Source organism: Solanum lycopersicum, chromosome 8 (assembly GCF_036512215.1).
Source record: "Solanum lycopersicum chromosome 8, SLM_r2.1".
Taxonomy (NCBI): domain Eukaryota; kingdom Viridiplantae; phylum Streptophyta; class Magnoliopsida; order Solanales; family Solanaceae; genus Solanum; species Solanum lycopersicum.
In genome coordinates, this window is record NC_090807.1 from 18,323,176 (window position 1) to 18,340,192 (window position 17,017).

Sequence of the window (17,017 nt, forward strand, 5' to 3'; positions counted from 1 at the left end):
AACGGGTAGAGTGTGCCTCTCCCATAACTTGCCATCGTAGCCCCGCAGTATCGGGTACACACAATCTGCCTTCATATCGTAACACTCTATCAGGTGTAACCTTAAATGGGGTCTTTTCCTTTTGAAGAGCTGCATCTCTATACTGTGCCAGAATAGGGTCCTTGTATTGGTGTCTCTTTACCTCATCTATGATTGAGGACTCAGCAACCTCTCGAATAGAAACTCCACTATCTTCCGAATTAGCTAGACGGACTCCAAGGCTGGATAGCCGCTGAATCTCCCGAACCATATCCCTCCTTTCTGGTTGTACATCTGTCAAGCTACCCATGGACTTACGGCTAAGAGCATCTGCTACAACATTCGCTTTCCCTGGATGATATAAAATATCAACATCATAATCCTTTAGCAACTCTAACCACCGCCTCTGTCGTAAGTTCAGCTCCTTCTGTTTAAAGATATATTGGAGACTCTTATGATCTGTATAGATGTCCACATGGACACCATATAAATAATGTCTCTATATCTTCAAGGCATGAACCACGACCGCTAACTCCAGATCGTGAGTAGGATAGTTCTTTTCATGCTTCCTAAGTTGTCGGGAGGCATAGGCTATAACTTTGCCATGCTGCATCAATACACATCCTAGCCCAACACCCGAAGCATCACAATAAATAACATAGCCGTCTGGTCCCTCTGGAAGAGTTAGGACTGGAGCTGTAGTCAATTTGTCTTTCAATAGCTGGAAGCTTCGCTCACAAGCATCTGTCCACTGGAACTTGGCTGCCTGTTGAGTTAGCCTTGTCAAAGGCACTGAAATTGAGGCAAACTTTTCTACGAATCTCCTGTAATATCCTGCTAACCCCAAAAAGCTGCGTACCTCAGTAGGTGTCGTAGGTCTGGGCCAAGTCTTTACTGCCTCAATCTTCTTCGTATCTACCCGAATACCATCAGCTCCAATAATATGCCCCAAGAATGCCACTGAAGTCAACCAGAACTCGCACTTAGAAAATTTAGCATACAACTTCTGGTGCAGAAGCACCCTAAGTACCGTCCTTAAATGATCTGCATGCTCCTCTTCTGAACGTGAATAGACTAGAATATCGTCTATAAATACAATAACAAACATATCAAGGAATGGTTTAAATACTCGATTCATTAAATCCATGAATACCGCTGGAGCATTAGTCAGCCTAAAAGACAGCACTCTAAACTCATAATGCCCATATTGGGTCCGGAATGCTATCTTTGGAATATCTGCCTCCCTTACCCGCACCTGATGATAACCTGACCGCAAGTCTATCTTTGAAAAACACTTTGCACCCTGCAAATGGTCAAATACATCGTCAATCCTTGAGAGGGGATACCTGTTCTTTATTGTTACTTTGTTCAACTGCCTATAATCAATGCACATCCGCAGCGACCCATCCTTCTTCCTCACAAACAGTACTGGTGCTCCCCAAGGTTACGTACTAGGCCTGATGAAGCCCTTTTCTAGCAAATCCCTCAATTGCTCTTTCAATTCTTTCAACTCAGCAGGTGCCATTCTATAAGGAGGTATAGATATAGGCTGGGTATCTGGCAGTACATCTATAGTAAACTCTATCTCCCGTTCTGGAGGAAGGCCTGGAAGTTCCTCGGGGAATACATCAGGAAATTCATTAACTACCGAGACTGATTAAAGAGTCGGTGCCTCTGCCTTTATGTCATACACCCGAATCAGATGGTAAATATAGCCTTTTCTAACCATCTTCCCGGCCTTGAGGTATGAAATGAACTTACCTTTCGGCGATACTGTACTTCCCTTCCACTCTATAATCGGTTCCCCTGGAAATTGAAATCGAACTATCTTTTCTCTGCAATCAACATTAGCATAACAAGCAGCCAACCAATCCATGCCCATGATAATATCAAACTCAATCATATTTAACTCTATTAGATCTGCTACGGTATGACGACTATATATAGCTACTGAACAATTCCTATATACTCGCGTAGCTATGACAAAATTTCCTACAGGTGTAGCTACCTCAAATGGTTCTATCAACTCAGACTCTATTCCGATCCTACTAGCAACAAAGGGAGATATATATGATAAGGTGGAACCTGGGTCTATCAATGCATACACACTTCGGGAGAATAGTGATAATATACCTGTGATCACATTAGGTGACGTCTCTTGATCTTGCCTATTAGTCAAAGCATATATACGGTTTGAGGGACCGCTAGAACTAGAAGCTCCACCACGTCCTCTACCACGGCCTGCTGGTGCCTGAATACCCTGCCCCGTAGGGCACATAGCCACAGAAGAAGATGAACCAGCAACGGACCCTGTAGGCTGTGCCATTCCACCTGCACTACCTCTAAGGTGACACTCCCTCATAGTATGGCCCTGACGGCCGCAAGAAAAACTCGCACCTGTAGCCCAACGACATTCCCCAGGATGGGACTTACCACAACGAGAACACCGAGGCAAAGGTGGCCTCGACTGGCTCAAACCCCTGCCTATCTGTGACCCTGACGCCCTAGAGCTCAAACCAGGTTCCGAATATCCCATACGATCGAACCCCCTACCCATGAAACGTGGGGGTGCACTCTGTGCTGGCTGGGAAGAAAATCTAACATGCTGCTGAGACTGCCCGCTTTGAAACTCGTCAGGATAACCTGCTGATCTAGCCCTCTTATGCTGGCCTCTATTATAATCTCTATCTGGCTGACGTCCCCGGTGCCGATCCTCTACCCCCTGTGCATATGCCTGCACCCGAGCAATGTCCATACCTGGCTGAAGAGTCACTGCCATACAACCGTCAATCAGATAACGATCCAATCCCATCACATAACGATGTACCCTGTCTGCCATATCAGCCACAATAGTAGGCGCATGCCTAGCCAATGAATCAAACTCGAGGCTATACTCTCGAACGCTCCTGCCATTTTGCTTCAAACGCAAGAATTTATCGACTCTAGCTCGCTTCATCTCTAGAGGCAGGAAGTGGCCCTGGAAAGCCTCCACAAATTCATCCCATACCGCTGGAGGGGCACCCTCACCCCTAGATAACTCCCAAGACTCATACCAATTAATAGCTACATCCCGCAAACGATACGTAGCCAACTCAACAGACTCGGTCTCCGAAGCCTTGATTATCCTCAATGTACGATGCACATATACTTTTTAAGTGAAAATCATGCATATATTTAACATTTAAGGTGCCCAGCTTCCCTAGTAAGGGGCTCGGCAAAATAATCATCACGTCATCTCCGTCATCATCATCATCATAACTATCCTCATCACCAATCATATATATAATATACATACCCGGCCCTCTAGTGAGGAACTCGGTGACATATGCAAGAAACTCCGCACGAACATTACCCGGCCCGGGACTCGGTGAAATGATAAATGACTCTATGCACGAGCAGAATATTATGAGCAACCATATGCAATTAAAATCATTTCTTATAACTCAATAGAACAATCAACGTGAACCAGCAAGGAGTATTACCAAAGATTAATGTTTTATCAAGATTATGAACCTTTAATACGATATGAAAACGTAAAATTTCAATGACTCTAAGAAGCATTACCATAGATATTAGAGATCATCATAGCCTTAGACATAACCGATATATAGAGGAATAATTGTGGAAGCAAGAATATACATCACCTAGACGCTTTAGAGGTAAGTATCAAATCTGTCCGTTATTCGCTTATTTTTAAAAGTCATGCCAAGCAAAGAAAGAAGGGACAGCGTTACATACCGTATAATTGAGCCGCACGTCCAATATTTACTGCTCAACCTATTAATCTATAACAAGCAACAATCGTGCCGCAATTAGATAAATATCGTGCTTTACTTTCTTGTAAGCTAGCTAATAATCTAACGAAAATTCGGCAGCACCTCCCCTATTTTCCTTACTTCGTCCCAATCCGACAACAATCCAAATTATCCACAGCAATACCAATAACACATATAACCCAAAGAATCATATAAACAGCCCAAGCACCAACATGACACCACTAATAATCCGATTATGGTTTCCATTCATACTTAGCACATTCAATAACTAAAACAAACTTCCTAAGCTACTGGTCACGCCCCCTTCTTAAAATTAATTGATAATTAACAAGGGTATTCTAAAGAATTAACACACCAAACAAGGAGATTACTAACCAAATTATTTGCAGCTGCTGGCCAAGAGTTGCAGGGTTGGTTTCTCCATTTCCATGGCTACCTAAGACAAGTGGTGAAGAAGAAGATGATATGCAGCAATGCATTTCACCACTTTATATAGCATGGAGTGGATTTCTCCACCTCATTTAATAGTATGAAGTGGAGGCAGCCCCCTCTACACCTGTCCACTAAGGCCAGCCCACAATCTGATCCCTTTTTAATATTTGCCTTGAGTGGTGGGGCCCATTGGATTAAATCAATCCAAATTAGCCACTAATTAATCCCTCACTTAAAGTTAATGGCACTTACATTAACCAACTCATACTTAATATCACATTTGGAAATAACATCCTTGCCTAATATTTCTTTACGTCTTCTAGATCACGATGCGCACTACGTATAAAAAAAATACGAGGCATAACACCACCCCTGGTAAAGTGGGGCTTCAAGTCAAAAAGTGGGGCCTTTTTATCAAAGGCCATACTTTTAATTAGTTTGGGTCAAATTTTCTAGGGTGGTTGTAGGCATAAAATGGTGTAGTCATTTAACAATATTTTTCATCATATTTCATAAAAAACAATGACATTTTTGATCATATGACATAATATATTCGATGTTTGTATAAAAATATACCTGTTTGAGTACATTTTCACTATATATTCGATCGAATCAGTGATATATCGCAATAAATGTCATAATATATTCAATATTTGTATGAAATATTGCTATTTTAGAAAAACTTTTGTAAAATTTGCTAAAATCAACAACATTTTACAATAAATGTAACTATTTTACTGACATATTTTTCTAAATGTCACTAAAATCAAAGACATTTGTTAGTAAATGTCGTAATATGTTCGATATTTAAATTAAATGTCACTATTTAAGCAATAATTTTTCTTAATGTGACTAAAATCGTGATATTTTACAATAAATGTCAAAATATAAATGATATTTGTATGAGATGTCGCTATTTAGCGACAATTCTGCTAAAAGTCGCTAAAATCAATGACGTTTTACAACAAATGTCACTATTTTAGTGACATTTTTTTAAAAGTCACCAAAATCAATGACATTTGTCAGTAAATGTCATAATATATTTGACATTTATATTCAATGTCACTATTTAAAAGATATTTTTTAAATGTCACTAAACTCAATGATATTTTGTAGTAAATGTCATATTATATTCGATATTTATAGCAAATGTCATCATTTAAATGACATTTTTGCTAAATGTCCCTAAAAACAACAATATTTTACAATAAATGTCCTTATCATAGTGTCATTTTTGACCAAATGTTATTATTTTTTCGATATTTGACATCAAATATCATTGTTTTTATCACATTTTGTTCCTAAATATCGTAAAATTCTTTATTTTCCGACATTTGTTTCAAATATCACCAAATTAATGTCACCGTATGTACATTTTTTGGTAGTGTACCGGTAATTGCTTTGGTGGTCGTAAGGATGGTCATAAGTGAGGGATTGTCCTAATATTGCATTTAGAGGGAGAGAAGATCCTCCAAGTGTGGCGGAAGGTGGTGCTCCAAAGAGGAATCTTTTGTATGCTCTCCTAGCCAAGGGAACAAAGACAGATGATGATGATGCCGGTAAGTTACAGATTTCTCTCTTGTGTAATGATGGGTTCCTTCTAAGAGTGGGAGTATGGTGAGTAGTGGAGTTGTGATTTGTTGTCTCTTCTCTTTTATTCAATATAAGCTTGAGAGATAGAAAGTCATAGAAGCATGTTGCATGTTCCATTGTGTTTAGGAGTCTTGTTAAAATTGAATTTCATTGGTTCCTTGCATTTTGCATTCCATGAAATTATAATTATCTGGTAAAATAAGTTTATATGGTTTAATCTCTCATATTTTCATGCTTCCATCATACATTTCTTAGGAGTTCCATTTTTGAAAATTTGAGCATGTTTCACCGTATGTTTGGCAGTTCATTGTAATGATTTTGCAAAAATGATTAAATTGTTCTTTCGTTAAAAATGGTTATTAAATGTATAGAATGGATAAATATGCTCATGATAATGTGTGGATAAGGAGTTACTCCTATTAGAAATGAAGAAATGTGAGTCTTCGTGAATAATGAATTGTATATTAGTTTCAATCTTCTTGTAGTGTTTTGAGTCTCTTGATCATGTGAAATTGGTGTTCCTTTAAATTGTGTATTGAATAAGGTTTGGTATGTTTATTTGATTCTAGTCTTGAGTTTCTTATCTCTTGATAGTGTCTAAAATGAAGATAGTGTCGTTCGAGGATGAATGTAGTCCTAGTGGGGTAGAATGTAAAATCTCAAAAATGGCTTAGGTGAAACTAGATCCTAACACATGTGTCATGAGGTCTTAGAATCCTAAAATGGTTTACAATGATGTTTATAGTCAGTTTCTAAATTTTGTTTATATTTGGAGGTGAAACGTCCAAGAACGTCCATGACGTTTGAAAGATATGCCTTGAGAGTGCTTGTACGTTTAGGTGTGTCTTTACATATATTTACATGTTTGTTTTGCTTGAAATTGATATGAGGGTTTCCTAAAATGTGTACTAGTATATTTGGGTTGGAAAAGTCCGGGCGAAATTCCCCAAGGACCAACCAAAGGGTCCTTGAGAAGGACCCAACTTGTAGAAAAAACTGTCAAAAACCAGCCCAGCAAACGAGGGGCAATCAATGGATCATAGGTCCATCAAAGCCCCATCTTTTGGGGCATTGGCGAAACCCGAGAGCACACCCTAGAATATAGGTCACTCTTGGAGTCAGCATGGCGTATTTGACCTCTTAGAAGTCTTGTACAAGCCCTATGACTTCATTCATTGCATACATGTATGAAAAGTAGTGCGGAATTAAACCTCTTAACATGAAATAGTACTTAAAATATCTTTCATGAAAAACATAAGGAATATAGCTTAAGTCTCAAGTCACCATCTTAGACACATGAATACTTGGGACACGACCCATACGATTGAAATGTATAAATTTACTCTATTACAATACTTGTTTAATAAATGAAATCTAAAGATAGTTATGTCCTCGAGTCTAGATTCCAAGAGTTGCTTCAAGACACCTCTCACCTGCTAGCTACACGTTTATAAATAGACAAAATGTATGGAATTAGTACAATGCAAGTACTAAGTATGGCATCATGCATAAAATCATGAGAAAATGAACATTTGTATCAATATTCTCTTTTAGATTAATACTTCATGCATAAGCATAAGAACCACATTTAAACACCAAACATTACACTTAAGACACATTTTCAAGTCATACACAATTTATAATAATTTTAATGACATTACAGTGACCTTACAGTAACATTGCAGTAAGCTCACAGTAACCTATTTTAACACACAAGCCTTCCATCCAAGGTTTTCATGAGACTCACTTAAGTAGGACAAGAATAGACCGCCGATACACCCTCTTCAAGCACACCTAAATGATCCTTAAGACTACCTATGACAAGATTATAACCTTGCAAACATTTAACTCTCCACCTAAGGTCACCCTAAGATTCACTTAAGTGGAACATGAAGAGGCCACCCATACATCCTCTTCAAGTCTACGTAAGAAACGCTCAAAACATCCCTAGATAGGTATTCCTTCATTCAACCTTCACGAACATCATAATCATCATTAATTCAATTAGAGTTCCTTTAAGCATTTTGAGGCTTCACATAATGATCTTAGAAAAGACCTAGGGCACTCACACACTAATATCTTCAAAGCCTAATCGTGCAATGTCTAGGTAGAATCCCATTTCACTACCTAAACTTCATAATACTTTTTAAACACTAATATGTATACCACATGATGAGAATAGGCAATAACCGACATAGACCATGTTATCTAATCATGGAATCCGGAGTCATGAACCTACTCCAATAGAGGGTGTTCTACTTGCCTCACCTTTAACTAGAGATACTCCCCAAACCATACTCACTCGGTTCTAGCCTTTGTTCTCATAGAATAATTAAATCAAGGAGTATATGAAGAGGTTCCATATCTAATTCACAACCAAATCACATTTCACCTTACCAAAGTGGTCCCCTAGTGTTTCCTTACAATGATTAAGAGGATAGCTCAATGGCTTTCCTAAGGATGATTTCCTGCCGTTCCATCCAATCAACCTTAATTCCACTATTCACACAAGAAAGATATCATTACGACTTTCAGCTTCAAGGGTATCATAACCTTCTTCTAAAAGGTTCCACATAAATGACCTTCTTTGCTATAATAGTCAAGATCATACTCATTTCATACATATAAATTTATGACAAAGGGTGTTCTAACCTAATAAGTCAAAGATTCCTATTCATTCATGTATCAAGCGAGGGACATAGGTCTACCTAGACAAGACACACTTTACTTTACATCATCACATATAACATCTCATTCAAGAAGTACATAGAGACAACTATACATACTTGCAAGTCATCCTGCACCCTCCTATAGAATCATCAAACCATCACAAGTCTCATACAATTCAGCAATAAGCATCATACTTCAATATCGACTCATTCACATAAGGACTTCACTATAGCCTACTAGTGACACCTATCATCAACTAGGAGAACTCATGCTTAGACTTCACATAGAAAATAAGTCATCAATAGATTCATATTACTAACATAATCAAGTTTTAACATGATAATATCATAATACATAATGTAATATTGACGAGGCCACATTGTTTCACAATTCATAAATTAATGCCGACGAGGCTACATAATTCACAAGTATAGCACATAAACACCATCACCATAAGTGGACCAGTTCAATCATAATCACAATTTAAGACCTATATTAGATAATATAAAGAGAGTTAGGACACCATACCACCAATCCAATCTCACAACTTCAATCCGTAGCCAATTCAACAACTACCACAATACCCAAAGGCCCTTAATAATGACCATGATCACCAATTCAATTCACTAATCATAATGTACAATGAAACCAAAGTAAATCAATATTAATCCTTCAATCTAGGACAGCCTACACATGATTTTGACATAAATCTTTCATAATTCAATAGCCCAAATCAAACTCCACGAGAATTCAATAGTATAGAGACATGATCACTTTATGCATAAAATGGTAAAAATATGGAGATCATGGTTTGCATGGGTTCGTAGGATTTTTAGGTTAAAATTATCAAAATAACATAAATTAAATTTTAATACAATGATTCAAAACGTTTTATGCAAAAACCCATGGCTAGATCAAAATTTAGAAGTTCATCTTTTGAGAAAGTCTTGTAAAACTATTTTTGAGATTAGATCCTTGAAGATAAGAGATTCAAGGATGAATACCATACCTCAATTGATGCTAGACCACAAAATTTGAGAAGAATTGATGGAGAATTCAACTTTCAAGCTTCAATCTCCCTTCAAGCTTCAAGCTTAATTGATGCTAGGCCACATATAGGCATATACAACATTGGTCTTCAAATGAACGAGAATGAACAAAAGTGTCTTTGAGACTAAAAAATGTTCAATAGCAAGATAGTGGCATCATCTTGGAAAGTGAGGACCTACCAAACTTGGAGAATGAGAATCCAAGTCTTCTTCAATGGCCTTCTAGAAACTCAACGTCCGGAACCTACTTTTGTAGTAAACATAGAAACATGGGTTGATACATCACTTGTAATAACGTTTGGGAATATGCACATAAAATATTTGAAATTGTGCTAAAGGAACATTTGTTCAAAACCATGCTTAGTTACTTTGAAAAGCCTTACGCACAACCAAGAACCTATATAAGCCAATAATCACATATTCCTTAAGAGAATGACGTATACAACACAAGACATACATCATGAAGTATAGACAAGACAATATGTTTAATAGAATCTTTGAGGACATGATCAATACAACTCCAATATCATGTTATAAAAACAAAGCATATATAAGAGTTCATAAAATTACAACACATACAAGACCCTTACTCATAACCCACCATCAAGTCCACATGTGCAATGAACAAGTAAAGTCCCATAACCTCACTCAACCGAGTAAACCCAACAAAGGACCACAAGCGATGTTTAGACTTACATAACATAGCATCAAGAGTAACCATTTCAAATTTAGCAATGTAGACGAATAACATGTTCATGAATGAAACTAACATCATATAAAATCATCAACATGTAAAGTCAACATATACATAATCATTTACATTATATAACATAAGAATAACATTCTAAGGCTTCCCTTAAGGCCAACTAGTGTTATGTATAGGTAGAGTCCCATACCCCTATATAGGTGTAAGCTAAATATGGAATCCGGTGTCATGAAACCCTACACCGAAAGAAGGTGGACAACTTGCCAAGGTAGTAACAAAACATGAACATAACATTCTAGGTGGATCCACAAGCTAGCATTACTATGGGGGCAACATACTTCATGAACAAGGAGATATACTTGGGACCCTCTTGATGCATAATCGCATTATTGTCACCATATCATGAAAACAATCGGGAACCTACCTTCTCACATTGGGAAAGAACACCTCTTATATCTAGTTCGTCGGTTCTAAGCTAATGTCCCTTTTTGAAATGTCTTTAAGCATTTATTAATCATCATAGCTTAGTATAGGCCATAGGAGACTAACCCCTTGTGTTATGCCTCGTATTTTTTTTATATACGTAGTGCGCATCGTGATCTAGAAGACGTAAAGAAATATTAGGCAAGGATGTTATTTCCAAATGTGATATTAAGTATGAGTTGGATAATGTAAGTGCCATTAAATTTAAGTGAGGGATTAATTAGTGGCTAATTTGGACTGATTTAATTCAATGAACCCCACCACTCAAGGCAAAAAAATTAAAAAGGGATCATATTGTGGGCTGGCCTTAGTGGACAGGTGTAGAGAGGGGCTGCCTCCACTTCATACTATTAAATGAGGTGGATAAATCCACTCCATGCTATATAAAGTGGTGAAATATATTGCTGCATATCATCTTCTTCTTCACCACTTGTCTTAGGCAGCCATGGAAATGGAGAAACCAACCCTGCAACTCTTGGCCAGCAGCTGCAAATAATTTGGTTAGTAATCTCTCTGTTTGGTGTGTTAATTCTTTAGAATACCCTTGTTAATTATCCATTAATTTTAAGAAGGGGGCGTGACCAGTAGCTTAGGATGTTTGTTTTAGTTATTGAATGTATTAAGTATGAATGGAAACCATAATCGGATTATTAGTGGTGTCGTGTTGGTGCTTGGGCTGTTTTGATTAAAGCAAACTGCAGGAAAATTCTGTTTTGGCATTATGTATATGTTGAATGTGATTATGAGTATATACTCCAAAGGATGAATACGATAAGGTAGATGTGTTACGAATTATAAAACGAGTTATCACTCGGTGTGTCGTTGCTTCGCTGATATAGTTGCCGAGATGGAACTGTTTTGGGGAGGGGGCTGTTTAATATGATTCTTTGGGTTATATGTGTTATTGGTATTGCTGTGGATAATTTGGATTGTTGTCGGATTTGGACGAAGTAAGGAAAATAGGGGAGGTGCTGCCGAATTTTCGTTAGATTATTAGCTAGCTTACAAGAAAGTAAAGCACGATGTTTATCTAATTGCGGCATGATTGTTGCTTGTTATAGATTAATAGCTTGAGCAGTAAATATTGGACGTGCGGCTCGATTATACGGTATGTAACGCTGTCCCTTCTTTCTTTGCTTGGCATGACTTTTAAAAATAAGCGAATAACGGACAGATTTGACACTTACCTCTAAAGCGTCTAGGTGATGTATATTCTTGCTTCCACAATTATTCCTCTATATATCGGTTATGTCTAAGGCTATGATGATCTCTAATATCTATGGTAATGCTTCTTAGAGTCATTGAAATTTTACGTTTTCATATCGTATTAAAGGTTCATAATCTTGATAAAACATTAATCTTTGGTAATACTCCTTGCTGGTTCACGTTGATTGTTCTATTTAGTTATAAGAAATGATTTTAATTGCATATGGTTGCTCATAATATTCTGCTCGTGCATAGAGTCATTTATCATTTCACCGAGTCCCGGGCCGGGTAATGTTCGTGCGGAGTTTCTTGCATATGTCACCGAGTTCCTCACTAGAGGGCCGGGTATGTATATTATATATATGATTTGTGATGAGGATGGTTATGATGATGATGATGACGGATATGACGTGATGATTATTTTGCCGAGCCCCTTACTAGGGAAGCTGGGCACCTTAAATGTTAAATATATGCATGATTTTCACTTAAAAAGTATATGTGTAGCGATATTTTGTTTCGAGTTGCCACATTGGTATCCTGTCATCTTTACCTTATGCTTTACATACTCAGTACATTGTCCGTACTGACCCCCTTTCCTCGGGGGGCTGCGTTTCATGCCCGCAGGTGTAGACGCGCAGTTCGGTGATCCTCCCGCCTAGGATATCTACTCTGCTGATTGGGAGAGCTCCACTGTTCCGGAGCCCAGTCGTTTTGGTACATAACTTTTGTGTAGTCTTTTGCTCGTCTATGGGTATGGCGGGGCCCTGTCCCATCGAGTTTCACTAATGTACTCTTAGAGGTCTGTGGACATTATGTGGGTTGTATATATATGTTTTGGATAATGGTCTGGACATGGTTTGTTTGGGATGTCCGCTTGTACAGGGGCAGCCTTGTCGGCTGCGTACATCATTATGCTTTGAATAGTGGCAGCCTTGTCGGCTCGCGTATGCTGTTATGGTTGAATAGTTATGACTCCTTATGAGACAGGTCCTCTTATATATATATATGATGTTGGGGTTGGCTTGATTTGATTAAATTCCATATTGTCTTAGTTTCAGTTGGTCATACTTAGCAGGTTTGTATGTGGGTGTCCAAAACGGGCACTAATCACGGCCTATCGGGTTGGGTCGTGACAAAGAGTGGTATCGGAGCGGTTCTTCCTCGGAAGTGCCTACAGACCGTGTCTAGTAGAGTCTTGTTTATCAGTGTGTTGTGCACCACATCTATAAACAGGAAGCTACAGGACATTTAGGATGTCATTCTTTCTTCTTATTCTAGATCGTGCAATAGAGCTATATTAACAGGATAATCCCTCTCTAACGAATCCATGTGTTTTCAGCTATGCCTCCAAAGAAAGCGACAGCCGCCCAGAAGGGAAAATCGGTAGCAGAAGGTACTAGTCAGACCCGAAGAGTTACTAGGGCCCGTGCCCAGTCTATGCCTGGTATTATGCTCCAGTCGGAGAGCTCTGCTACACCCCCACCGCCAGAAGAGCTTAGAGCAGCAGCAGCTCCAGTTCGGGGGACACCACCAGCCCCCGAGGCCCCAACATCTGAACCTCCAGCTCCTCAGTCAGGGGCGGAGGATAGGGCCATGAGAGATGCGGTTCAATTGCTGACTAGATTAGTGGCAGATCAGGCTCGCAGGCATGGACTAGGAGTTGATCATGCGGACAGATCTGATAGCTTAAGGGCTCGTGACTTCTTAAGTTGTAATCCTCCAGAGTTCTTTGGGTCAAGGCCACAGGATGATCCGCAAGAGTTTATTCGTCAGATGCAGCGTACATTGAGGATAATCAAGGCTTCGAAGACCGAGTCTGTTAAGTTGGCTACGTATCGTTTGCGGGATGTAGCTATTAATTGGTATGAGTCTTGGGAGTTATCTAGGGGTGAGGGTGCCCCTCCAGCGGTATGGGATGAATTTGTGGAGGCTTTCCAGGGCCACTTCCTGCCTCCAGAGATGAAGCGAGCTAGAGTCGATCAATTCTTGCGTTTGAAGCAAAATGGCAGGAGCGTTCGAGAGTATAGCCTCGAGTTTGATTCATTGGCTAGGCATGCGCCTACTATTGTGGCTGATATGACAGACAGGGTACATCGTTATGTGATGGGATTGGATCATTATCTGATTGACGGTTGTATGGCAGTGACTCTTCAGCCAGGTATAGACATTGCTCGGGTGCAGGCATATGCACAGGGGGTAGAGGATCGGCACCGGGGACGTCAGCCAGATAGAGATTATAATAGAGGCCAGCATAAGAGGGCTAGATCAGCAGGTTATCCTGACGAGTTTCAAAGCGGGCAGTCTCAGCAACATGTTAGATTTTTTTCCCAGCCAGCACAGAGTGCACCCCCACGTTTCATGGGTAGGGGGTTCGATCGTATGGGATATTCGGAACCTGGTCAGAGCTCTAGGGCGTCAGGGTCACAGATGGGCAGGGGTTTGAGCCAGTCGAGGCCACCTTTGCCTCGGTGTTCTCGTTGTGGTAAGTCCCATCCTGGGGAATGTCGTTGGGCTACAGGTGCGTGTTTTTCTTGCGGCCGTCAGGGCCATACTATGAGGGAGTGTCACCTTAGAGGTAGTGCAGGTGGTATGGCACAGCCTACAGGGTCCGTTGCTGGTTCATCTTCTTCTGTAGCTATGCGCCCTACGGGGCAGGGTATTCAGGCACCGGCAGGCCGTGGTAGAGGACGTGGTGGAGCTTCTAGTTCTAGCGGTCCCTCAAACCGTATATATGCTTTGACTAATAGGCAAGATCAAGAGGCGTCACCTAATGTGATCACAGGTATATTATCACTATTCTCCCGAAGTGTGTATGCATTGATAGACCCAGGTTCCACCTTATCATATATATCTCCCTTTGTTGCTAGTAGGATCGGAATAGAGTCTGAGTTGATAGAACCATTTGAGGTAGCTACACCTGTAGGAGATTTTGTCATAGCTACGCGAGTATATAGGAATTGTTCAGTAGCTATATATAGTCGTCATACCGTAGCAGATCTAATAGAGTTAAATATGATTGAGTTTGATATTATCATGGGCATGGATTGGTTGGCTGCTTGTTATGCTAATGTTGATTGCAGAGAAAAGATAGTTCGATTTCAATTTCCAGGGGAACCGATTATAGAGTGGAAGGGAAGTACAGTATCGCCGAAAGGTAAGTTCATTTCATACCTCAAGGCTGGGAAGATGGTTAGAAAAGGCTATATTTACCATCTGATTCGGGTGCATGACATAAAGGCAGAGGCACCGACTCTTCAATCAGTCCCGGTAGTTAATGAATTTCTTGATGTATTCCCCGAGGAACTTCCAGGCCTTCCTCCAGAACGGGAGATAGAGTTTACTATAGATGTACTGCCAGATACCCAGCCTATATCTATACCTCCTTATAGAATGGCACCTGCTGAGTTGAAAGAATTGAAAGAGCAATTAAGGGATTTGCTAGAAAAGGGCTTCATCAGGCCTAGTACGTCACCTTGGGGAGCACCAGTACTGTTTGTGAGGAAGAAGGATGGGTCGCTGCAGATGTGCATTGATTATAGGCAGTTGAACAAAGTAACAATAAAGAACAGGTATCCCCTCCCAAGGATTGACGATCTATTTGACCAGTTGCAGGGTGCAAAGTGTTTTTCAAAGATAGACTTGCGGTCAGGTTATCATCAGGTGCGGGTAAGGGAGGCAGATATTCCAAAGACAGCATTCCGGACCCGATATGGGCATTATGAGTTTAGAGTGTTGTCTTTTGGGCTGACTAATGCTCCAGCGCTGTTCATGGATTTAATGAATCGAGTATTTAAACCATTCCTTGATATGTTTGTTATTGTATTTATAGACGATATTCTGGTCTATTCACGTTCAGAAGAGGAGCATGTAGATCATTTAAGGACGGTACTTAGGGTGCTTCAGCACCAGAAGTTGTATGCTAAATTTTCTAAGTGCGAGTTCTGGTTGACTTCAGTGGCATTCTTGGGGCATATTATTGGAGCTGATGGTATTCGGGTAGATACGCAGAAGATTGAGGCAGTAAAAACATGGCCCAGACCTACGACACCTACTGAGGTACGCAGCTTTTTGGGGTTAGCAGGATATTACAGGAGATTCGTAGAAAAGTTTGCCTCAATTTCAGTGCCTTTGACAAGGCTAACTCAAAAGGCAGCCAAGTTCCAGTGGACAGATGCTTGTGAGCGAAGCTTCCAGCTATTGAAAAAAAAATTGACTACAGCTCCAGTCCTAACTCTTCAGAGGGACCAGACGGCTATGTTATTTATTGTGATGCTTCGGGTGTTGGGCTAGGATGTGTATTGATGCTGCATGGCAATGTTATAGCCTATGCCTCCCGACAACTTAGGAAGCATGAAAAGAACTATCCTACTCACGATCTGGAGTTAGCGGTCGTGGTTCATGCCTTGAAGATATGGAGACATTATTTATATCGTGTCCATGTGGACATCTATACAGATCATAAGAGTCTCCAATATATCTTTAAACAGAAGGAGCTGAACTTACGACAGAGGCGGTGGTTAGAGTTGCTAAAGGATTATGATGTTGATATTTTATATCATCCAGGGAAAGCGAACGTTGTAGCAGATGCTCTTAGCCGTAAGTCCATGGGTAGCTTGACAGATGTACAACCAGAAAGGAGGGAAATGGTTCGGGAGATTCAGCGGCTATCCAGCCTTGGAGTCCGTCTAGCTAATTTGGAAGATAGTGGAGTTTCTATTCGAGAGGTTGCTGAGTCCTCAATCATAGATGAGGTAAAGAGACACCAATACAAGGACCCTATTCTGGCACAGTATAGAGATGCAGCTCTTCAAAAGGAAAAGACCCCATTTAAGGTTACACCTGATGGAGTGCTACGATATGAAGGCAGATTGTGTGTACCCGATACTGCGGGGCTACGACGACAAGTTATGGGAGAGGCACACTCTGCCCGTTATTCTATTCACCCAGGGTCAACAAAAATGTATCATGACCTCAGATGCTTATATTGGTGGGATGGCATGAAAAAGGACATAGCAGAGTTTGTTGCTCAGTGCCCAAATTGTCAACAAGTAAAGATCGAACATCAAAAGCCTGGTGGATTATTA